Source organism: Macrobrachium rosenbergii, chromosome 47 (assembly GCF_040412425.1).
Source record: "Macrobrachium rosenbergii isolate ZJJX-2024 chromosome 47, ASM4041242v1, whole genome shotgun sequence".
Classification (NCBI taxonomy): domain Eukaryota; kingdom Metazoa; phylum Arthropoda; class Malacostraca; order Decapoda; family Palaemonidae; genus Macrobrachium; species Macrobrachium rosenbergii.
Genome location: NC_089787.1, coordinates 36,888,124 through 36,915,396, shown reverse-complemented (window position 1 = coordinate 36,915,396; position 27,273 = coordinate 36,888,124). Strand labels below are relative to the sequence as shown.

The 27,273-nt window shown below is 36.7% G+C and overlaps 1 long non-coding RNA gene across 2 annotated transcripts in view; it reads right to left on the bottom strand.

Moving 5' to 3' along the window:
- Nucleotides 1–27,273, bottom strand: part of LOC136830763 (uncharacterized) — an 870,103-nt gene that overhangs the window by 149,960 nt on the left and 692,870 nt on the right. The gene's annotated exons all lie outside the window — the stretch shown is intronic.

Sequence of the window (27,273 nt, the reverse complement as noted above, 5' to 3'; positions counted from 1 at the left end):
TGAGGACTCTTGATAAACCCCTAATGCTCTCAGAATGACCCTAAGTCTTAGGGGAACTTCCCTAGATGCGAGGGAGACTTCCCTATTTATGGGGATGTTATCTCGCCAACCAATCGCAATCAGATTTGCCTGAGGTGTTCCGACTACGGAGGGTCACTTGATCTTCTCATGGGCTGATGGCTTTGCAATTAGGAAACCCGTAACACTGCTGGAAACCTGATATTACGGCGAATAATTCTACATGGGGATGTCACCTCCTAAAAGGCATGATTCTTAATTTATCAACATACTAATATGATCATTATATGGTAAAAGTGTAAATAAAAATAATATTGTATGGGACAGAAATGACACTGCCATTGTTGATATATATATATATATATATATATATATATATATATATATATATATATATATATATATATATATATATATATATATATATATATATATATATTATTATATGGGTATGTCGGTTATATTTTACTGTAATATAATTGATATATTGAAGTTATATATATTGCCTTGTTTCTATTGATTAAGACCCACGTAACTCTGCCAGTTAAGGCCAAATGGATAAGGTCGCCAGTTGAGAACTAGTATTACAAAATATAAGTTTATTATACAAACACGTGGATTAATTAAGTAAACTCACTGAAAACTAGTTTTTAACAAAAGTAAAATAAATGGAATGGATTGTTTACAGGAGCTAACAGCAGCTCAAAACATTAGTCCTAATCAAGACAGATACCTCAATGCTAAGTGAAAATGATCACAACAGATTTAATAAGCCTCTTCAATTGCTGTTATAAAGTAGCTGAATTCAGTGAACGTTGAACTGTGGCTTCTTGGCACTGAGGATGCAGAGTCTTCTCCAAGCAAGAGGGAATTTCCAGGTTCAAGGTACATATAAACGTTTGGAAAGTAAGTATCCAGATAACAATCTTGCACTAAAGAAGCTATCACTAGTAATTAATTAGTCGTAAGGGATGAATCTTATATCAAGAATAGTACTTTTAACACCATGGAGGATAATTTATGCTATTTCACTAGACAACAACGAATGCAATTAACATGTGACTTCATAAATGGGATATGCTATACTAGGGGTTCTTAGTCAGGGACTGCTTAAACGATGAAAATTTGAACATGGAAAATGAGAGATTCAGTTGAAGGGAAAGAAAATTGGGAGTAATTGTCACAATCCGATTTACCGCTGGGTTAAATAATGCAATGATCAGTTGCATTAAGATTCCTTGGTCCGTTAGGAATAACAATCATCCCTTGGAGAAACAAAGAGAGCTTGGTGACAGCACTGAACGCTTCTGTTCGCTATCGTAGCTGAGCTGAGTCTCGTGATATGGGTTACTTTTCTTCAAGCTCCTCCCCCAAGTCTACCTTAGGGCTTGGCCGAGGGTATCGTCTAGAAGAATGACAAAGACTCACCAGTACATAGGTCAAAGAAAAGTGGGTTTTAAGGACAGTATATCTAGGGTCTGGCCTAGCAAAACCGTACCCCCTCTACGAAGTTTGAGTTTAAAATTCCCACCCTTCGGTCGGTTGGCGAGTTTAGTTTGAAAACAACTCCTGCTGCTCCCCGCTGTCCTCTTTCTCAAAAGAGGAATCTACGTTGTGTTCCTAGCTTTAAGAGAGAAAATTAAATTACTATTCTACTAAGAGGCAAGGAAGAGAGGTCAAACAGCAATATAAAAAAAAAAAAAAAAAAAAAAAAAAATAATATATATATATATATATATATATATATATATATATATATATATATATATATATATATATATATATATATATATATATATATATAAATATATATATATAAATAATGTGTGGGTGTGTATATACTGTATATATTAATGTGAAAAAGGGAAACCATGAAACTATATTATTGCATCATAGCTTCAATTGCTCAGCCTTGTTTCCTAGGACCTACAAGTAAATTTGAGCATAAAGAAAGAATTTTAAATGTGGATTTAAATGAAAAATGTGAATCAGGCCTTTATATTCTGCAAATGCGCCTATACATTATTCTGTGTAATAAAATGTCCTTACTGCGCAACGAGAGAACATTGTTAAACTAATTTGAAATAAAGATGGCAACCACCTGCTAGTATAAATAAACTTGAGCTATAGCTAATGACGTCCTGCCTACTCTTATCTTAGATATTATCAGACGGTCTTTCTCATTCTTGGTCTGAATAGATTACACACAAGACCATAAGCGGCGGCCATGAGCAAACACATACTCGTAGCATGCAACACACACACACACACTGTATATATATATATATATATATATATATATATATATATATATATATATATATATATATATATATATATATATATATATATATATATATATATATATATATATATATATATATACATATATATACATATATATATTATATACATATACATATATATATATATATATATATATATATATATATATATATATATATATATATATATATATATATATATATATACATGTATGTTTTTCGGGCAGAGTTTCTCTCTCTCACAATTTTTCTTGTAGGCGACCGCCTTTGTGGGATTGACTTCTTTGATGCAGACTTTTTCATATTTCCTGACTTCTGTTTGTAATACTTCTTCAAAGTTCTGGATAAGTAGACAGGGTCGTGGTGTGTTTTCCAATGTTTAATTTACAGCACTAAACACCCTAATGTACCGTAAATAAAACATTGTAAATAAAAACTTTGGCAACTACCATAATCCGCTTACAGCCGACGGCTTGGTATAAACAGAAAGGCAGAATCTCAATGTATTAGTTCTGCTTGAAAAAGCCTGGTATTCAGGCGAGACGGCCCGTAGCTATTTTAAATAAATGGAAAACACACCACGACTCTGTCTACTTATCCAGAACTTTGAAGAAGTATTAAAAACAGAAGTCAGGAAATATGAAAAAGTCTGCATCAAAGGCGATCGCCTACAACAAAAATATAATATATATGTGTACGCAAAAGAAACCACCTAGGTATAAAAAAAATGATCTCTTTCCTTCATTACTAAATACTATACTGAAACTTTCGAGAGCGATTAGAAAAATCTCCGACTCAAAATAGGAGGAAGATCTTCAGATGATTAACAACTCAAAGTTTCATAAATGACTTCAGTCGTTCCCACATGAGAATTCATCTTCTTTGATCCAACCATTTGCATTCCACAAGGGGAATCTTCTTAAATGTGTTCCACAAAGGGATATAATATCCTTTGCTATCCCCGATATTAGATATGTATAACTCTGAAGCTTTCTAATATATTTTGTTTTTCGTTCTTCATCATATAGTGTCCTCTAGTCTCCTATATGTCTCCTCACTCTCTCTCTCATCTATAAGTTTTGTCTAGAAGAGTAGGGAAACATTGTCTCTAATTCCTAATGATAACATCTTAATTTTTTTTGTCATGTTCAGGAATGTCGATAAGACTTTTTATACTTATGGTTATCACAGGTTCTACAAGCTCGCACACACACACATATACAAAAACGGAAGGGATGTATTACTGGCCTGGTGTCCTCAACAAAGAAGTGATTTACATCAGATGATTATTCGACTGTTGTGGGGCGCAGCCGGGGTAGATAAGAGCATTGGGCTATCAACCTCGACCCCCAAAAAAGGCACCATTTGGAATCGGCCCTTCTTTGAAGAAGCGCGTATGGTATAGCTAAGAAGTGCAACTCCGGTTGCTCTTGCTAAGTTCTTATCTTGTTCTCTGCCTACTGGACATTAGTCCACTCTGTTGTAAATGGGTTCTAACCTTCTGTTAGGGTAGAAAAGGAAGAAAAACAAAACAAAACAAAAGGCATGAGGCTAGCAACCCAACACCTTAATATTTACTTAATTCGGCATGGATGGTTATATAACAATGTATTATGTTAATATCCTATTGATGATTTACGAAAGAAAGAGGTACTTATGATTTACAAGAAGAAGAGGGAAAATAACGATACGAGAGAGAGAGAGAGAGAGAGAGAGAGAGAGAGAGAGAGAGAGAGAGAGAGAGAGAGAGAGAGAATAATAATTCACGAGAGAAAAAGAGACGATAATGCCAGAGAAGAAGAGATTATAATGAAATGACAAGGCACGCGCAAGCCCAACAATAAGACTGAAATAAACACGGAGTACCTTTTCCGACTTATTTAAATTTTCAAACAACCACTTTGTTATGCTAAAACAAAGGACGCCACTTAAGATGAAAGGATCCCTCCCAAGCCCCAAAGAACTGAGTAATTTACTTAAGTAATTTACTTTCCAAATTTTTTCCTTTCAAAGCCTCCTCGCGTTGTTGAGAAACTTTTCGAGTGGTTCTCTTCCATCTCAGCTCTCGTGGTTCAGAAGCACGATTTCTAGAAGCTTTAGGCGCACAAACTATATATATATATATATATATATATATATATATATATATATATATATATATATATATATATACATATATATATATATATATATATATATATATATATATATATATATATATATATATATATATATATATATATATAAATATATATATATATAAATATATATATTATATATGTATATATGTGTGTATATGTGTATGATGTATGTATGTATGTACGTGTTTACGTTGTAACTGGCAACTGAATAAAGTTTGTGACTGCAACGCGGAAGACACGAGTTCAAAATCCCGCTTAAGGCCCGAAATTCAATGCTCTCTAATTGTTAGATTCAACATTCATATATATCACGTGAAAAATTATCATAAAATCATATATATATATATATATATATATATATATATATATATATATATATACACACACACACACACACACATATATATATATATATATATATATATATATATATATATATATATATATATATATATATATATATACATATATAATAAACCTTTTACCTTTCGAAATGTAGCCCCAGAATGTGTTATCCTTCCAGTTCTCGACACTTTCTTAAGGACGAAGTTGCTAGCCTTTGTTTACAAAGGCAGAAAGGATTTTTCAGAAAGTGAGTCTGGAAGATCTCTGCACATTTCATTTTTATCACCATACGGCTTTTTCCATAGGAAGGGACGACCTCAAAAAGTGTCATCCTTTAGGCTCTTAGCAAGTCTTGGATGAGACTGATCGTCCAGTGCTAATTCAACCCTAATGTTTAGTGTGCGCATTCGGCCGTCCTCGCCAAGAGTAGAAAATGGATCCACTCACTTGGAAGGCGAGGATGAGATGAGATAAAACAGCTGAAATCCAAATAAGCATTCACTCTTACGTGACGGCAAACTGCTAATTAAACGCAGGCAGGTTAAATGAAATAAAGGAAATGCAGAAGATTCCATAATATGGAAGCAAAGGGTATTAAGAGTTTTCGAAACCGGTAAAACCCACAAGATTGCATTCTGTATTAAATAAAATGTTGTTGGTCTGCCACTGTACCGTGCAAACCATGTTCAGAGCAATTCAAGAAAAAATAGAGAAGACTGCATACACTGAATGCCACTGAAACAGCTATTATTATTATTATTATTATTATTATTATTATTATTATTATTATTATTATTATTATTGTGAGTAATAAAAATCCACAATTATATAGTAAATATATTACTATGTAAAAAAAACCAAAGACTTTCGAACACCTGAACGGTGTTCCTCATCAGTGTTAACGTATATAATTGTGGATTTTTATTACTCAGATTGTTTTTCACGAAATTGTGAATCTATTATTATTATTATTATTATTATTATTATTATTATTATTATTATTATTATTATTATTATTATTAAAATTTATTATGCATTCACATGAAGCACACTGGAAGGCCATTATGCCAAACAAGCCACCACACACACACACACACACACACACACACACAACACACACACACACACACACACTCTAGGATGTCCCCGTTTGTCAAGAGAAAAAGTGAGGAGTTTATTTTTCATAAACGTCTTCATGGGAACTTTAGTGCCGGCAAATTATTAAAATCTGGGTTGCCCAGTGTTTGGAATTAATAAGGAAACTAAATAAAATGATATACTTTTGATGCCATCACTGATGGTTCAAGACAAGAACTGCGAACCAGAATTAAGCTTTATGCTTAACTAGATAAATTAAGCAGCTTAATTTTTACTCGATTGCTTAAATTTAACTAGAAAGCTTGAGCTTCACTACAAAGCTTGTGAATTCTTCTGAAGAGACACAGCATACGTACACAGTAAATTCAGATAGCGTAAAGCTGTAATGGTTCCAGGTCATTTACAGTTTTTAACGGTCCGAATAATTCCCGAGAGCCATGAAATATGGGGTGACAGGACCTTGAGGGGTTTCAACTGGTGGCAGGGGAGGAGGGGGGGGGCGGGTTTCCCGTGGCGGAGGCTTCAGGTGGGTAAAGAAGCTTAAAATTGTTTTTATTCCAGTTAAGTTGGGTACGCTATGAAAAATAACATCAATACTTCATGGCATCCTTAAAATGCAGACGTTCCTAAATATGTAAATAATTCAATTTCTATTTTTACTCTTAAAAACAATAAAAAACATTATAAAATTCTGCTGTAATTTAAATATTTATCCGTAATGCATTTACTATAGAAGGATTATAAGCGAATACTAAGCCTAACTGAAGATAATACAAAGACATTTAATGCCCAGAAAATATAAAAAATTTAGCATCATGCATTCTGTTTAATTGCAGGAGACCTGAACTAACTAACCATAAGGCTGTCTTCCATTCAGCCCTGGAAAATGAGCGCTTTTCGCATTGTTCCAGAAGCAGAATTAAACGAGTAGCTTCTGGAACACGTCAGCACTCGTGCAAGATTAACTTAAGGAGATGAGCTGCGTTTTAATTCATTACTCAAATGGGTCTCTCTCTCTCTCTCTCTCTCTCTCTCTCTTTCTCCTCTCTCTCTCTCTCTCTCTCAACAGACTTTGCATTTTCCTCTTTGTGCCTCTGGACGTGTGGGCAAAGCTTTTCTCCTTTTGCATTTTAATTACCGAGCTGTTTTCTTCTTAAATAACAATTTTTTTCTCAAGGTATTATTACATTTGCGAGGGAGAGGTAAAAATTTGAATCCAGTGGAATAGTCTTGGTCTTGTAACTTAATTTGTTATTGCTTGTGCATTTTGTCGTCACTGACATATTTCATATTTTCTGGTGGGGAAGAATAATATTCCTGCTTTCCTATATCTTTTCCTATTATTTCCTGTATACTAATAATCATGTAATGTTATGAACAACGAATTCTATCAAAGAATTCAGAAAGTAACATCTCCATGTATAACTGCACCAATTATATCAGCTTTCATAAACCATTTTGCGTTTCTTAATGTCTAAGTCATCAGCCAAAACGTAAGCAAACCTTTTCTATTCAGAACGCCTTCAGCAATATGATGAGATTACTAAGCGAGCGAGCGCCTTCATAAATATGAGAATCTCCCCTACGTCTAGGGAAGCTTCCCTAAAACTAAGGGCCATTCTAAGAGCATTAGGGGTTTATCAGGAGTCCTCTGGTTATATGAGGATAAAAGCATTTATCAGCGATTATTAGATTTGAAGACAGCCTTTCAGGGGATGGGTCGGGGAAATTCCCTTGATCTCAAGATGCGAGACGCGCATTTGCGCATTTTCCTTTCGTTAATGACGATTTCTACTCAGGAAACGGGATGTGATATAAATTAACTCTCTCTCTCTCTCTCTCTCTCTCTCTCTCTCTCTCTCTCTCTCTCTCTCTCTCTCTCTTAGCTTGGCTGGGCCCGAGCAGGCAAATGAGAGAAAATAACCCGTTTGCTATTTTTAATATTTGACAAAAATCTCTCTTAATACAAATGATTTGCTGTACGTTTTTTCTTGTCCATTTCCAGGCCGAATTCATGCTCACTTGAAGAAAGAGAGACCTCAAAATACCTTGTAATAACTTTGAAAAAACTACTTCCTTCCTTCTGAATAATCATATCCGAAAATGTGAACAAAATCTTGATGATTCGCATTTCCTGCGGGTCCCAGTGACTCAGTGGGTACAAGCAAGATCCTTCAAATACGCTCAGAACCTATTTGAAGGACCTTGGGTACAACCTCACCTTAACACACCGAGCAGATTGAAGTTCTATCTCGCGGATGGAACACGACTTGGGCTCGTTTTATGTAAAATTCACTGTGCCCCTGTTGACCAATGCAGTGAGTCATTACTTGGTGGTAAGTCGACTGCAGTGTAAAAAAGGGCATGGCGGTAGCAATCTCATCCCAACAGAATTAGTAAGAAGCAGATGGTTAATGCTTTATAGGGGTCAACCCCTCTCCCCCTACCCGACTGGGAAGCAGCATAAAGCTAAAAAAAAAGTTTTTTCAATTATCCTTTTTGCATGCAGGTGCTACTGGGAGAGGTTACCACATTACTCTTATTTACCCAATGCACGCACACACACACATAAAACACAAAACAGAAGCAGAAATAAAGACGAGTAAGGCTTAATCTTGAAGGAATGAAAAGACCAGTCTCTTATAATAAGATGAGAGAACACATCAGCTGGGAAAATGGAGACATGAAGAGAGTTCCAAAGATGGGAAGCAGAGTGAAATAAACGGTCGCTGAATCGTAACATATGCACTTACTACAAAGACTCTACGGGAACTACACGCCACGTTTTACCAACTATCATATAATTCCTTGTCATTAGGGACCAAAATTAAATTCTTATGTTTTTTCCACATAACTTTTGCTGCAAAGCTCTACCGGCCACAACACGAGAGAAAACGTCTTTTTATCTCCCGTTCAGAAGTCGGTGCAACCTTATGTGTCTACCTCTTTTAGTTTTCTGAAAACTATTGTGCCGGCTTAGTCTGTCCGTCCGCACTTTTTCCTGTCCGCCCTCAGATCTTGAAAACTACTGAGGCTAGAGGGCTGAAAATTGGTATCTTGATCATCCACCCTCCAATCATTAAAATATCAAATTGCAGCCCTTTAGCCTTAGTAGTGTTTTTTTTATTTAAGGTTAAGTTTAGCCATAATCGTACTTCTGGGCACGATATAGGATAGGCCACCACCGGGCCGTGGTTAAAGATTCATTGTCCGTGGCTCATACAGCATTATACAGAGACCACCGAAAGACAGATCTATTTTCATTGGCCTTGATTACACGCTGTAGCGGCTGAACAGAAAACTCGATTGCGCCGAGGAAACTTCGGCGCATTTTTTACTTGTTTGCTTTGAGTATACAGTACTACCGTAGGAAGCTCTTCCGAATTTCAGTATTGATGAAGTTATGGTAACTTTTTCACCAAAAACCTTTTAATACCCGTATTCATCGATGAAGGATGAATATCAAGCTTATATAAATGTGCTTTCATGAGTGATGCAACGAAAATTAAAAGCTATTGAATTTTCGCCATTAAACCAACTTTAATTATTTATTCCATTTATTCTGAACGGTTCTCTGATGCACTTCGTATGTCATCGATTATCCCTCAGGTCACGAAAAATAATATGAAACTATTTTTGTTTCCGAAATGTTCGTTGTATTTTGACAAGTAGGTAATAATCCTCATATCCTTTCAAGAACTAGCAAGATAAATTTAATCATTAAAAGAACTCTTCGTGGGGCAAACTTGTTACCCGTCAAAACGAATTCCTTGCCTTACCAGGTTAATTCAAAATTTGCAAAGACCCCCCCAACCTCTCTCTCTCTCTCTCTCTCCCTCTCTCTCTCTCTGAAAACCCATCCTCCCTAAAGACTCTCCCAGCTAAGGACACCTATTTCCCGAGACACCCTGTACGTTTAACGCGATCAAGAGAACTACAGAAAATGTTTTCAAGGCTTTTCAGAAAAGGAAGGCATCGTTTGGGTTGAACGTTATGGCCAAAAGAAGATGTCTCCTGGGGGGAGGGGTTTCCCTACGAAAATGTTGTTTAGGAATATTGGGAAGAAGATAAGTAAGGAAGATTTGCTTGGATAGCGGTCAAGATAAAGATAAAAAAAGAAAAAAAGAATCAGGCAGAAATATGTTCAAAAATCTTTAGGACAATTTAATCGTTAGAAAAAAAAATCATCAGAAACAGAAAATAAAGAAAATGAAAAAACATTCATGCTGCAGATAATTTACTGTAATTATATTCAAGATCAATAAGCAAAACGTGGAATCACATATGAAGTTGAGTCAGAAATGCACTAATTTAACATATGAAGCAGTATATCCATAAAATTTAAGATTGGATGAGCATTGATCTTTAAACTTCTCCAGTTAAACGTAACCTATAACGGATAAAATTTAAAGTTAAATCCCATCTCTCTGAGTAAACGGTTCAAATTCATACAGTGATTTTGTAATGATTAGTTCACTTTTTCCCAGAAGTTTCCACCTACGCAGCACAGCTTCCATCAGTTATAAAGTTATTACAATCTAACCCTTTTGAATAACGTACAAGGTTTCATTATTATCGTTTTATCATTTTCCTTTTGTCGTTCGTAATTTTTCTCATCAAACAAGTGACCCAATATTTATTAATCAACTCGGATTTAAATAACCGGCTAAACACCCTCGAGTCGATGACCTTCATTGGAGTGAAGCCAGTTGACATTGGGTTATAAAATCTATTTAACCTCTCAGTTATTTTTAAAGTATACTGTTTTCTTTCAATACAATCCTGAAGACAAAACAAAGAGATGGGAAGAAGTATAATCCATATAATTCTAGCTTTTTAGTTTTCTGAAAAGAAAACTATTGTGCCGGCTTTGTCTGTCCGCCCTCAGATCTTAAAAACTTCTGAGGCCAGAGGGCTGCAAATTAGTATGTTGATCATCCACCCTCCAGTCATCAAACATACCAAATTGCAGCCCTCTAGCCTCAGTAGTTTTTATTTGATTTAAGGTTAAAGTTAGCCGTAATCGTGCTTCTGGCAACGATATAGGATAGGACACCACCGGCCCGTGGTTAAAGTTTCATGGGCCGCGGCTCATACAGCATTATACCGAGACCACCGAAAGATAGGTCTATTTTCGGTGGTCTTGATTATGAGCCGTACAGAAAACTCGATTGCGCCAAAGAAAGTTCGGCGCATTTTTTACTTGTCAGGTGGGCTCGATTTCAGTATGATTATTAATATTATTATCAATGAGTAACCAATCTCATTGATAATAGGAAGGAGTAAGTCTTATTACGGGTTAAAAGAATGTAAATGATTTATAAATTAATTATGAAATTATATATGAACCTCCTAAATAAACAGAAGCTGCGACTCAAGGAACGAAAGGATAATGTACTTGAATGTACCTATGGAATATCAGGCAAATGTGAACAGATGAACTTGGCCGTCACGCTGGATGAGAGAGGCAATCAGAGTAACAGGAAGTAATGTCAGGAAGGAAATGAAAAGGGCAGACCCACTTGCTATTTTCCTAATACGTCTTAGCAAATAACCTCAAATGGGTTGATGACATTTGGCAACATTTCAGTGATGAAATAACAGATTTTCTTTTGTTTAATTATGACTATTCCACTAATAATTCTTCATAACCTTCTAAAACATTACTGTTAATGTACTTCCTCTGGGATAGTTCTGAAATATTGAATTAAAATTTGTATTAATAATAAGTTTCGGAAAAGTAAATTAAGCGCTAAAGGTTAAACAACAGCAATACTAAACCAATGCCATTTACTTCATATGGATCGTCTACATTATATTAATCAAGGATTAATATATTAATCCTGATATTAATATATTAATCCAGGATTAATATATTAATCCTGATATTAATCTATGGCATTTGTGTACCGAAAGTCTTCTTACCGATACAACTAATAAAATGACAAAATTTTACATCCTAAGCACACCTAAGAAATCTGCTAACAAAGGTAACGGAATTAATTGGAAATGAAATGAAATAATTGGGGAAGTAAATTCACAACACAAAGAAAATAAACACCATGTAAAATTAACACGTCTCTCGTTTGCTTCAAAGAAAAACTTGGATTTTCCAATTATTAATAAAAACTTAAAGCTTCCATTCATATTCTTGATTCAGTCTTTGCTATATCAAAGTCAGGCTTTATCATTTTAATAAAAATTTCTATATCCTCAATCCATTAAGAATGAAAATCTATCACCCGTTAAGCGAAAGCATATGGGTATTTGACTACTACATTCGGCAACTTAATTGTACAGTTTAAATGTCGACTGGGAATGTATACTAGTTTGCCACCATAATTAGGGATACAGTAATGGAACTTACAATCGCTGACGTCTTTTAAGAAGCATCATTACTTATTATTTTACTGTCAACCTTTTGCCATTACACACATCATAACACGAACGTGAAATTAATCCTTTAATCACCATAATGGCAGATGGGGAATCACCCCTAAGATTAAGTTAATATAACGACAATTTGAACGTGTGATTTATGAAGAAGTCGTGTTTATTTTAGACAAAATGGAGTAATTTTGGCACGCCATGCAAGGGTCGGTGGATAGCTTCCTGGGTGACATTTAAATATAAAGAGTGGTTCGCTGTATTTCTCGTTCCACGAAAAGGTCCAGTAAATTTCTGTTTGTGTTTTTGTGGGAATCTAACATACTGATACGTTTCCAAAAACTGATATTTTAGTTTACAAAATTCTTCCGTGTTCTGTAGTTGTAAAGTGACACGTCTCCAGATACTGACATTTTAGAACTTGTTGAATACCTTTCTTATCCAAGAACGATTTTTTTTTTACTCGTTCCTATTTATTCTTTTATCCCACTGGACTTCATTATTCTTCTTCTCTGCTCTGCTCTCCCGTGTTTCATGCTATGGTTTAATAGAAGACACTGGTTATTCTCGGAATGCAAGGTTCGACGGCTTTTTTTTTTTTATCTTTTATTTAATTCGACGACTGTTTGGTTGTTTCTAGCGTCAAGCTTATAGGAGTTCTCTTTAAGATGCAGGTTTATCACGCATTGATTAACGAAAAAGCGACAGAGAAAGAATATGAGCCAGTGGAAGAAAGCTAACGAAATTTTGAAACTCGAAGAATTATGATAACTTATGACTGATATTAGAATAAATCCAACAACACCGGGACACGGATAATATATAGCACTACTGTAATGGGAAAATCAAATGAATGAAACGGGAAGAATAAAGTACGGAGGGGGAGAGAATGACATAATTGGAACGAATACTAATACAATACAAGAATGAATCAAATGCAGACAAATGACGAAAAGAATTTATATGGAAACAAGAATAAATGAAATGAGGAAAAGAATGGATGCAATTAAACGAACAGGGGACACTATATGTGTGCTGGTATTAGAGAAGATTTTGCACAGAAGGTACTGGTGGATTCATATCCATGACCAGAGTACAACGTTGGTGTGGCCGTAGGCGTGTACATTTACTAATACGGGTAAGGGTGTACACGGACTTCATATGAAGTCTGTGTTGCGGGTTCAAATCCGCAGCCGGCCGGTCAGAGGGCGGACACTTTGCTATCCGTGTAGACACCCCGGGATTATGTATGTAATCAACGGATAGGTTTGCTGAAAGCAAATGGGTGTTACAGACAAATACACACACAAACAAAGCCACTCCAACATCTTCTAAAAACTTAACAGACGCCTTACACGTCTCGAACTGTCGGCCTAACCATTCACGTCTCTTCGCTGCTGGGAGAAAGGGAGCTGGGGATTTGGCACGATACATATACACATGTGCTACCGGGGTCTAAGCGATGTCAGGCAGGGCAGCCGATCGAGGCTGCGGCCTACCCCAACGCCAAATCAAAGCCCTTCAAAAGAAGGCATCATGCTTACCCCATACGAAAAATGGGAAAAAGCACGTTAAACGAAGAAGAAGAAAGTATTTGCCAGTTTAGGCACGGGTGTGCATTGCTCTCGTTTTGGTGGGTGTGGGCTTACGGGCTTGCGTATTGAGCAGCATACTGGCGTGCTCTTGAACATCTGCTCACGTAAACAAGGGCGTGCGCGCGCAAGTGTGTGGGTGGAAATGCTCTTGACTGTTTACGCCATAATATGTATTCACAAGAGTAAACTCTCTTGAATCGAAGCTGAAATTTCGTCTCGAATGGTTGCTTGTGATTGTTATTTGCTTTCATATTTTTCTCTCGTCGGCCAATCTCATCGTTTGCATGGCTTTAATGGGAAAATGCGGAGAGAGAAGAATTAGAAAACGGAAGGAACAAAAACTAAAATTAAGCCAACTGAACAAAACTTAAAACTGAAAACTGAACCAAATGTAAACATAATTACTCTGGAAAGCAATAAATGACAAAAATTTCCACACAAACTTTGGATATTCAAGAAATTAAAACTGATTTTGAATGAAGAAGAGTAAAAATGGTCAATCACAATATATCAATGAATGAATGAAAGTACAGTAATCACTGATATTAAAACACCAAGTCATAAAACGTGACAGGTGAATGTACAGTCAATAAAGAGCGTTCAGGCACCACATAACCTCCGGCAAGGCTGAACAATCCACTGCCCAAATAAGTCCTAATTGTCACCAAACCTCTAAGGATGACCTTGACCTCACTCTGAATATCTGCCTCATTAGGGGAGTATGCATGCCAAATATAAAATATATCTAATGTAGTTCAAAAGTTCGGGAAAAAGTTAAATTTCTATTTGACCTCTGACCCCTTTAAAGGTCAAAAGTTATAGTTAACTCTCTCCGAAAAGCGATTAGTTCTTGCCAGTCGTGAGGCACAATTTTAGTCAAATTTACATCAAAATCCACTCATAAATATTTGCGTTATCTTTTTAATAAAAAAAAAACAAAAGCACCAAAAACATAGTCTCCTTATCAGAGGCAATAAACAGAGAATATGTGGGAATTTTTTGACAGAAAAGAGAAAATTCACACAGAATGGAGATCCCAGAAAGAGACAGATGCGAAGACAGACACAGACAATTAGAAAGTCAAACTGAACGTCGACGGGGAAAGACGAATGAATATGCAGTGACAAGTTCGCAAAGCACACGACAAAGTGAAATGGGAGGAGAGAGGAGAGGCGGAGAGGGGGAATTTCAGATAAAGGGGGAACGGACAAAGGGAGATGGGAGAGATAGAAATAAGCAGTGAAAACAGAAATGGGGAATGAATAGGAAAAGGGAGAAAGAAGGGAGGCAAGGGACCAAACGAATATGAAAACGGCTTCAGGTACAGAGGGCAAATACATTTACAATGTCTCCTCCTCCTAACTGAACTATATATATATATATATATATATATATATATATATATATATATATATATATATATATATATATATATATATATATATATATATATATTATTGTTTGTCGAACTCAACACTCTCTCTCTCTCTCTCTCATCCAAAGGCCATAGGTACTGCATGGTCACAGAATTCCAAGGAAATATAAGGACAGAATGTCCTCACAATAGAATTCTGAAGAACTGAAATTAGAGATTTACAGTGGGTAAACACACACATAGGGTGTAAAGATCAAGAAATGTACTGTAGCAGCTTACAAGTCTATAGCCAGGTACAAACAGAAATATATATATATATATATATATATATATATATATTTATATATATATATATATACATATGTTATATATATATATATATATATATATATATATATATATATATATATATATATATATATATATATATATATATAATTATAGAGAGAGAGAGAGAGAGAGAGAGAGAGAGTTAAGTATACCTTGGTTTAACCAGACCACTGAGTCGATTAACAGCTCTCCTAGGGCTGGCCCGAAGGATTAGGCTTATTTGACGTGGCTAAGAACCAGTTGGTTACCTAGCAACGGGACCTACAGCTTATTGTGGAATCCGAACCACATTATACCGAGAAATGAATTTCTACCACCAGAAATAAATTCCTCTAATTCTTCATCGGCCGGCCGGAGAATCGAACGCGGGCCTAGGAGAGTGCTAGCCGAGCACGATAACGACCCATCCAATGAGGAACTGAGAGAGAGAGAGAGAGAGAGAGAGAGAGAGAGAGAGAGAGAGAGATTGTGCAAGGGAACTTTCAATGGCCTTCCTACGAGTCTCAACCCAGCACCTGCTTACTAGGGCAGTGGTGTACGTGTGTGTGTGTGTGTGTGTTGAGGAAACCGTTGCATACGCCTTTGAATTTGTATCTGAAACTATTATCCCACCCCTCTCACCCTTGCCTATCATCCTTCTCCTTTCTCTCACCCCTTTTCTCTCACTTTTCCATCGCTTTCTCCTTTCTATTGTTTCCCTTTTGTCTGTTCCCCATTTATCTGAGCTTTCCCCTCTCTTCCCTGACCATTAACTTTGTCATGTGCTTACGGACTCGTTCCTGTATATTTTGCATTCGTCTTCCTATGTCTCTCCCTCTCTGTGTGTGCTTATCTGCCTCCTCCTTATTTCTTTGGGATCCGCAGATTTTAACGTTCGCTGACTGATGGACGTGAAAAACATGACAACAATTCATATTCACTACCAGAAACTTGGGGCATTTCCTAATAAAATGACGACTTTTCAGATGAAGATAAATGAATTTACTCTCCTCGATAAGCATGGCTGGTTTTCTCAATAAACCCAGACGCCTACGAACCAAAACAAACTAAATATATCTAAAATACTGCATATTAGAATGAATGGATCCAGCACACATCACTCCTCATTGTGTGTGTGTGCAACTTGGTATCCTAAGCAGGGGCGAAGTGTTGTTATACTTCTAAGCCAACGACCACCAATCCATCAGACTAAGGTCTTTAGCGCCTGAGCTAGATCTATGGACGCTGGTAGCCGCCGTGGGCTTGCCAGTTCCCATTAAGATGGAACCACGTCTTACGGAGTGATGAAAAACCGGACAGTTGAGAGTATCTACATAAATCTCTTTAAGAGATCTTTCAATCCTTTTACAGAACCATACTGTACTATAGCTTTACTGTAATGGATGTTTCCAGTCTCATTTTATGAATGATTTTCATTTGTGCTTTGGAACCAGTATGCAATAATAATTTCGTCTTTAATTTTCTTCTCCTTTACTCTAATAACCAATTTTAATGGATTTGGATATAATTGGATAAAACTGCTTGTTTGCCCAAATATTGCACAACGACTGGGTACTTGTTTACTGTATTTTTGGTTAATAAACTAATGCAATGATATTGATGCACAAGCAAAACCGTTAGACACTGCAGAAGGAATAAGGAAAACGCAAGGTACAAAGCTCATAAGAAACCAAAAAGAAAAGAGCGAAAGAATCGTTGTAAAAATGCAGCAAAAACCTAACTATTATAGTGACGAGGGGCACAAAGGTAAAGAGGAGAAAATATATCTAAAAGGAAGAATAACTGAATAACAGTAAGTTGATGAACAGTTTGAAAGATACAATACTAAAGATAATAAATGTGAAGACTTAAAGAACGAAGAAATAAAGCAGGAATCAAAAGAAGGGAATGAAGCGCAGCAAAATCTTATCTTTATATGAGTAATCGTCCTATTCTTGTCACCAATCATTCGAGTAATGGTCAACATTCTCCGCAAAACAAAACAATGAAAAGCGAATAAAACATGCGCCGAAGTTTCTTCGGCGCAATCGAGTTTTCTGTACAGCCGCTACAGCTTATAATCAAGGCCAGCGAAAATAGATTCATCTTTAGGTGGTCTCGGTATGATGCCGTACGAGCCGCGGCCCATGAAACTTTATTCACGGCCCGGTGGTGGCCTATCTTATATTGTTACCAGAAGCACGATTATGGCTAACTTTAACCTTGAATAAAATACAAACTACTGACGCTAGGGGGCTGCAATTTGGTATGTTCGATGATTGGAGGTTGGATGAGCATCATAACAATTTGCAGCCCTCTAGCCTCAGTAGTTTTTAAGATCTGAGGTCGGACAGAAAAAGTGCCGACAGAAAAAAGTGCCGTTAGAAAAAGAGAGGACGGACAGACAAAGCCGGCACAATAGTTGTCTTTTACAGAAAACTAATAAAGAAAACAATTATCTTTACCAAAAATAAAATGATCAGTTTGGCATGAAAACAAAACAACCAATACCGAACCGTCAGTTTGATGACGTATCGGGAGTTTAGAACGCACGAATTTTGTGCCTCTTCGTAAAATAAACTGACCCAGTCTCGATGAAATGTACTTTCGGGTAACAGCGAAAAACAGAACAACCATTCGTTATTTTTCGACGTCCGGGAACAATACTAAATCACCCGTGGCATTCAGAAAGCTATCCATCAGTCCTTGCATGGCGTGCCAGCGATGCTCCGTTGCAGGCAAATTAATTATGTTCTCGACATAAAACACCACCTGTTCAGGTTGTGCTTATATCAAATTCATTTCGATCTGTAATCCGCTTCTCTTATGATTTTAATTAAAATATTCATTTAAAGTCAGATTTGCTTTTGTGCACCATGGTGATAACAGGTTAAAGAATAAGATAAAATAATAAAACGAGGAAACAGAGGCACAGGGAATAAATTCAGATATAAATAACAATAATATCATGAGAGACACGCTTGCAATTTAATCAAAATAAGGGAGGACATCTGTATTAAAATCACAAAGCCAGAATCGTTTAGGCAACACATGTTCGATCCTTTAATGCGCAACGGGACCTGAATACCGCAGTCGGCAAAATTGGAATAAATAAAGATTAGTCAGAGCACGTAATAATAATTCTGTGAAACCTGAATTTCCTGCGACAAAAATAAGAAAAGCGAAGAGTAAAATCATTGTTTGATTTTCATCTGAGAATTTATTTATTTATTTTTTCATTTCGTTTTACACATCAGGGGTCCAATAAATCATACTGCAATAATGTAAACCATTTACAACGCACTATGTTTGAAAAAAACATTCATACGTAATAAGTACTTGAATATCTAGGGAATTGTCTCTACCTTCTGTCAAGTTTCACAGAGAGAGAGAGAGAGAGAGAGAGAGAGAGAGAGAGAGAGAGAGAGAGAGAGAGAGAGAGTAAACAGTTTTACTAGGGGTTGGAGAGAGGAATGAGGATTAACTCATCGATACCCTTCATTTTAAATTTGTGAACTGCTCACACCTGTTAATTTTCTGTCGCCTCAACCTTTTCTTTTTCTCAATGTCTTCCCTTACGGCTGTTACCCACAACAACTGACTGACCACCAAAGACCTATATTCTTCTTGGGTCACTGGAGATAGAAGGGATTTAAGGGTACGTACACATATTGTTACTTTGTCACCCGAGATCGAAGCTGAAAAGTCGAGAGAGAGAGAGAGAGAGAGAGAGAGAGAGAGAGAGAGAGAGAGAGAGAGTTAAATTAAACAGAATGTTTGCACCTTCTTACTGATGCCTTCAGAGAGAGAGAGAGAGAGAGAGAGAGAGAGAGAGAGAGAGAGAGAGAGAGAGAGAGAGCTCTATCAAACCGAATGTTTGCATCTTCCTTTTTTTTGAAACCTTTAAAGAGAAAATTGAAAAAAAATGAGCACGTGGCTCCCTGGCACGAACAGCTTCCAGGGGGCGTCCCCCCCTCCCCCCATCCTTCATCAATATTCCAACAGTGACGTGCCATAAACTAACAGGCCACTGTAAAAATGCTGACGGAGGGGCCATGTCGATTTACGGGACCCTCCGGCAGGAGGCCTGTAGCCGAGGGCCTTGTCTCTAACTTCCCCCGCCCCCCCTCTATAGGGACATGGTCCCTTCCGCAAGTGACATCAAAATTTCCGTCACGTGAATTATGTTCTCTGTTCGACTGAGTAGAGGCCATATGGCTGTCGTATTGTCCTGGGATAGGGCGGCCTATAAACCTTTTATGCCCTATGGACTCGCGCGAAGATTCAATTTAGGACCTTCCCGAAACCGGTCGGTTGCACAGGAGAGCAAAAAGAAACCGCAAGAGGAGAACTGAGAGCACCTTTTGCCGAAAGGTTCTCTCACTGATGAATAGATTGGTCTCCTCCCCTCCCTCCTGCTCCTGTTCCTTTTCCTCCTCCTCCTCCTCCTCCTCCTCCTCTCCTTCATCCGCCGCCTCCTCCTCATTTACCTCTTCCTCCTCCTCCTCCTCCTCATCTCATCATCATCATCATCAACATCAATTAGTTTACTGTAAATAATTTTAAGTTCTTGTAAATTTTGCCAAAGATCGATGGCCCTTAGTTATCAGTATACAGTTACGGTAGCTCATCAATCGGATCGAAGCAGACTACTGACTTTTATGGAAAAGACGGTCTTATATAAGCGCCGACTGGCAACATATCTTGGCGGTTCGGTGCGAGCGACAACCAGTTATAACTACACCCTAAAGTCAACTAAGGGAGAAAAGGTAAGTAAAATTCAACTGAGAGAAAAGGCATATCAATAAAGGTGAGACACAGTAATTGAAAGCTATTCACATCTGACAGATGTAACTATCAACAAAGAAATTATTTATGAATGAACCAGAGTGGCTGAAAGCATTCATTCCACGTATAAAAATATTACATTGCCTCTCATTTCCCGAATGACAATTTTATGATAGAGAATAATGTTAACTGAGAGAATTCTATAAAACAAGTGAATGATGCCGACATGAATTTAGAAATTCATTAACAAAGAGCAGTAGAAATACTGATGTTACACTAACACGACAATTTTAAATAATAATAATAAACATTTCAATTAGGAAAACGGCTGCATTACGCAACACAAAAAAGTAAGTAACCAAAGATTACCAAAAAAGCTTGTACAATTTTTTCCTCATCTCGTATAAAGATAACGAAGCGGAAATTATCAAAAGAAACTAAATCTTACCACCACCCTAAAACTCACTGCAATGAAAAAAAAATAAAAAAGAAATCTATTATGAAATTAAATGTCCCGTCGATACCATTCCCTCCTCCAAAAAATAAATAAATAAATAAATAAATAAATAAAAACTCTAGTTAATGTCTAGCCGATACCGAATCGCGTTCGACCAAGCGAAGAATCTGTGAACAAAAAGTCCCAAATTCCAGCAGCATAAGAGGAACAATTTGCAAAAGACATAAATACGACCCTATTGCCATCCTTTGCCGGAGAACAGGCTCCTTGGCCGCAAGCCCTCTATTGAGATTCTGTCGGCGGAGGCCTTATAACTCGATCTTTATGCTCCGGGGAGAAATATATTTCAAAAACTGTTGGTCTATTGCTCATGGCAGCATGGCGAGGAATTCCGCGCTGGCCCTTTTTATCTCGCCTCCGGCTATTTTCGGGTTTTTGATTCATTCCCTCATTTTTCTTTTTTCTTTTTTTTTTTTGGTGTTTCGATTTCTGGCTCTCTTCAAGATTTCTGGAGTCGTCTTTAAGATGATATAAGCATCGTAGCATTTTAAATTTTTTCATTAAATGGTTGCTTTATGTGAACACACATACATACACAAGCACACATTTACAAGTATACAAATATATATGTATGCATATATATATATATATATATATATATATATATATATATATATATATATATATATATATATATATACAGTATATATATATATATAGATATATATATATATATATATATATATATATATATATGTATATATATATATATATATATATATATATATATATATATATATGTGTGTGTATATTTATTTGCCTACTTATGTGCAAACAATAACAGGGTTATCTTATACACTATATAAAATGGCACATAAATGTAAAACGCTGCCTCCTCCAGACACCTATTTCAGCGCTTAGGAGAAGGAAAACACTGAATTTTTCAGGAAGCGACCAAGTCACTGCACCCCCTGGTCTGGGATCGATCTTGGTACTCCAGCAGATAAATATATGTGTTTTCTTCGTCCTAACCAGTACAAAATGCACCTGGTAGTTAGTCGACGCTCTTGGATCACATCCGTGATGGAGAAGGTAGCATCTTGAATTTATATGTAATATATTTATACAATTTTGCAATGACTGCCCTTTTGACTGTTTGCGCACACAAATAAATAAATAGATAAATTATATGTATAATGTACTGTATATATAATTTTATGGATATTTATAAATATATATATATATATATATATATATATATATATATATATATATATATATATATATATATATATATATATATATATATATATATATATATATAGATATATATGCATAATGTGAATATTTGTGGACGTATATATGTGTGTTTACTCGATACGTCTATTTTATAAGGAAATTTTATAGAATGCTTATTTAATATTAAAGGCGACGAGAGTAAACTTAAAGATAGCCTGAAATCGAAATAACAAAAAAAGGGAAAATAAATAAAAACCGAAATATATACGATATATATACATATACATACATATACACTGCATATATATACATACATATACATATATATACATATTACATTAGGACGAACACATACAGACGAAAGCGATAAAACGCGCCGCAAAAAAAGCTCATTTCAACAGAGAAAAAAAATGGCGGCCGAGATTCGTAGCTTCCGAGTAACTCCTTTTAGAAATCAATTTTCGCAGAAAATAAGAAGTTTGAAAGATCACAAGAAACCACCAGAATAAGAATGGGTGGCGGGGAGTCTCTCTCTCTCTCTCTCTCTCTTTTCCCCTCTGGCCTCCTTTGAGGGGAAAAAATAAAAGATTGAAAAAGGTTCAGTCTGGTCGGGGCCGCTGACAACCGCAAAAAGTGTGCGGCGAATATGAAACGGGGACTAGTTCACTAGCCCTAAATGGAGGCTTTAAACCGTTGCCACAGGGAGAGCCTGAACGCTGCTGACGCATTTCATCAGGGACTTTACACAGGCAGCTGAACACCACCTATACGAAAGGGTATGTTAGCTGGCGTAAGTTCTGTAAACTGGCGTTACAACGATTGACGGACACAAAATAAAGTACATTCAGAAGATGACTTTCAGGAAAGACACCACTACGTGTTTCTTTTTTTTCTTGTAGTTTAACATTTCGGCAGTCTGCTGGCGTCGTTTTCAAGACACTGAAATCATCAGAAAGACGCAGAAGCAAACAATACATGAAGAAAATCACGGAAATACAATTAAAACCTTAAAGACAGGATTAACATTTTTAACAATTTACATTATATACATGGGGAATCAATTACCACTTAAATTTAAGGATTATTTCTTCAATGAGCATCGATTCCAACTCAGATTATTGGATCTTATATCAGTAAAGAAAATGTTAAATTTAGATGGCATTGCATTTCCAGTGTACATAACGTCAGTGTACTTATCTCACCTTTGAAAAAAAAAAAAAAAACTTGATAGAATTCAAGACATTCATGACTGTCCCTGTTATTTCGTGTAATTATCGGACACGTGTCCAAACGTTCAAATGTAACAGAGAAAGAAACATGTTAAGGTTTCGATTTATCTCGAAAGTTAATTCACAAATACTCCACCTCTTGCCATACACACACACACACACACCCACATACATATATATATATATATATATATATATATATATATATATATATATATATATATATATATATATAGTATAATTTTTAGCATATGGGTAGTTAACAATTCTCTTAATTTTTTCAAGTTGGCCGGAGGATTTTTTATCTACAACAAGTAGCTGCGGAATCAAAATTACGAACTTTATTATTTAAAAAGCTGAATAAAGGTCCGATTGAACGTTTCTGAACTACCTCAGCTCCCTCGTCAGCGGAGACTGAGTACAAAAGCATGAAAGGGGTTATTTAGACAAACTTCACGAGTTATATATTTGAGTTAGACAATCAGTGACCGGGATGCAAATTCCTGAGATGTGTGCTAGTATTGCATCAGCCCCGGTTTATTTGCCATGCCCCTAGGTTAGGTTAGGTGAGATTAGTTACGTTAGGGTGCCTCCACGGTAATTTGGGGGTGGAAAACATAATGAGATTATTTTCAAGAATATTCTATGGTTAGTTTTTAAGATATGACGTCCCACTTTTTTCAGGGAAAGATCCAGGTACTCCGTTGCATCTCGGGAAAATGCGAGTCGGATTAAGGATTAGCGGGAATGGTAAATCAAGCAGAAAATGTTGATGGTCAGTCTGAAGTCACGTTGTAATGGCACTGTCTTATACCTTAGTTTAACCAGACCACTGAGCTGATTAACAGCTCTCCTAGGATTGGCCCGAAGTATTAGACTTATTTTACGTGGCTAAGAACCAATTGGTTACCTAGCAACGGGACCTACAGCTTATTGTGGAATCCGAACCACATTACAGCGAGAAATGAATTTCTATCACCAGAAACAAATTCATCTAATTCTTCATTGGCCGGCCGGAGAATCAAACTCGTCCAACGAGGAACTTTATCTGTGGCTGAGGATGTAGGGTTATGGTGTCTCGATAATCTTCTGGTGGAGTTCGATGGCCAAAGTAGGTGTTTCCATCTTGGCAATAGAATACAACAGAATATATAACTTAGGGCAAAGGCCAAGCGCTGGGACCTATGAGGTCATTCAGCGCTGAAACGGAAATTGACAGTAAAAAGGTTGAAAGGCGTAACAGGAGGAAAACCCCGAAGTTGCACTATCAAAAAATTGTTAGGAGAGGGTAAAATGCATGATGGAAGAAAGGGAATATGAACGTAGGTGCAGTAAAGGGAATGAAAGGGGTTGCAGCTAGGGGCCGAAGGGACGCTGCAAAGATCCTTAAGTAATATCTACAGTGTAACCGCATGAGGTGCACTGACGGCCCTAACCCCCTACGGGGCATCTTGGCAATATGAATAATTCCCAGCACTGGAAATAATCTGACTGGAAATAATCTGAAGGTTTTTCTTTTATATACAATGCCTCGTGAAAGAGAGGTGTCCAAGGGTGCTTTCGTATCCAGGTATTTTGGTCCCTGCTACTAGTAGCTCCCTTGACAGAAGTAGGCCACGTTCCTCCTAATAGTGCAGCTTCATGGAACCATCCTGGAAGTGGCGATTCAGTCTTGTCGACAGACGAGTCCGGATCCTCCCAACATATAAAGCTCCGTGAGGTTCACATTATTCACTCTGCCAAGGATGTTTGAATATCAGGTTTGTCCTTTTGGAATTCGGCTGGGGTAGGGCCAATTGCTCTTGAGGAGGAAATGCGACGTAGTTTTGTATACAAATACACGACGGTGTTGGTATCCGTTTTAGTGTCATCAGAGTGGACGGTGGGTGTTGAAGTTTTTAACCGCTCTAGCACATGACGAGCTTAATCCAACAACAAAAACAAAGCTTCAATATTCATTCTCCTTTTGACGAAATTTCAGACGCGGTCGAGAAATTCTACTGCTTTTCAAATAATAAATGATTTTCCTTAAGTGATTTTTGATAAGTATTTTTCGAGCTAGTTGATGAAGACAGAAAACTGCGTCGGCAGCTTGGAAGAATTAAGAGATATTACACACACACACACACACACACACATATATATATATATATATACATATATATATATATATATATATATATATATATATATATATATATATATATATATATATATATATATATATATATAAGGATACGATAGCTCCGTCGGACAGCACTACGTTCGCGTTTTCAAGGTTCACGGTTCGATCCAATTTTCCGCCCACCAATCCACCCACCCAGCTCAAGCTGGCGTAAAAAGAAAAAAAAAAAAAAAAATAATATATATATATATATATATATATATATATATATATATATATATATATATATATATATATATATATATATATATATAATAAAGCCATGGAGGTAGCAACCCTTCTGGACCAAACCCCTCTAAATATTCCTTACTTTATTCAAGATTAAGACGTTTCCCCTAGCAGCAGGAAGCTGCAGAAAACAAAAGCAACGCAATGGTCACTATCCCATTTGTACCTGAACTAGGGAATCATCGATAAACACTATGGAAAACTCCTTCAGCACTAGTCACAAACCACCTGTAAAATAAAACTAAAGAATAATAGGGAAACCAGGAAAAAATAGGAAAAAAGTGCAAATAAAATCAGAACAGAGGCCAAAGTGAAAAAAAACCCAGAAGTAATATGAGACGAGAAATACTGCATCGCATACAAAAAGGGGGACTCGGACAATTCACCTAATATGAATTTCAATCAAGCGAAGCTGATTGGAAAGAGGGGCGAAGGCAGCCGGATACGGAGATTCTACGACAGGGAGACTGAGGATAGAAGAAGAAGAAGAAGAAGAAGAAGAAGAAGAAGAAGAAGAAGAAGAAGAAGAGGAGGAAGAGGAAGAAGGAGAAGAAGAAGGGGGAGGAGGAGGAGGAGGAAGAGAGAAAGAGGTAGCAGAGGAAAGGTGAGGAAAAGCGTGCGTGTGAGTGGGTGTGCATTTGAAGAGAAAGACAGGCATATCAATAACGATGTTAGACTGTGTGTAAATAGTGGAAGCCACAAAGCAAAACTACGAATAACAATTATCAGGGAGAGAGAGAGAGAGAGAGAGAGAGAGAGAGAGAGAGAGAGAGAGAGAGAGAGAGAGAGATTAATTACAATTACAAGAAGAGAGACGAAGATTAATTGCAATTATTAGGGGAGAGAGAGAGAGAGAGAGAGAGAGAGAGAGAGAGAGAGAGAGAGAGAGAGAGAGAGAGAGAGAGAGATTAATTACAATTACAAGAAGAGGGACAAAGATTAATTGCAATTATTAGAGAGAGAGAGAGAGAGAGAGAGAGAGAGAGAGAGAGAGAGAGAGAGAGAGAGAGAATGAAAAGCAACGATGATTCCGTAATTTTCGTGCCGCATATCATATTGCCCAAAATAGGAAGTTTACGCGGAGAGCCAGGGGCTTCGATATTACATAATTAACTTAAGAAATCTGGATCGGGTCGGAAGGGAAAGAGTTCAAGTTGCAGTGTCGATGGCCCCTGGAAAAGAGGTTATGGACGATAACCTTCAAGGAGGCTAAAGTTATGTTTTTTCCCCGTCTACTTAATCCCGGGAAAAAGGAGATCTCTTGAATTTTAGGGCTGAGAGCGACGAAAATGCAATTTGATATTCTGGGAGCTAACGTGGTGTGGATTTCCAGGACCTGGGGAATGGCTTCTAAGACACTGGGTAAAGGAAAACTGAGGTGATTCTGAGATATTATGACAGGAGAGGAGAAATGCATTTAATAATTCCAAGGTCATAAAATTAGGCGAAAATAACCCTATGAGTTACAAATATGTATAAAAAGGTGCTCGGTATTGTTTGTAAAGATGAATCGAAAAATAAAGACATTAAATTAATTAAGCAAAAATGACTATATTCAGAGAAGAATTACTTGTGGCATAATGTGGACCTAAAT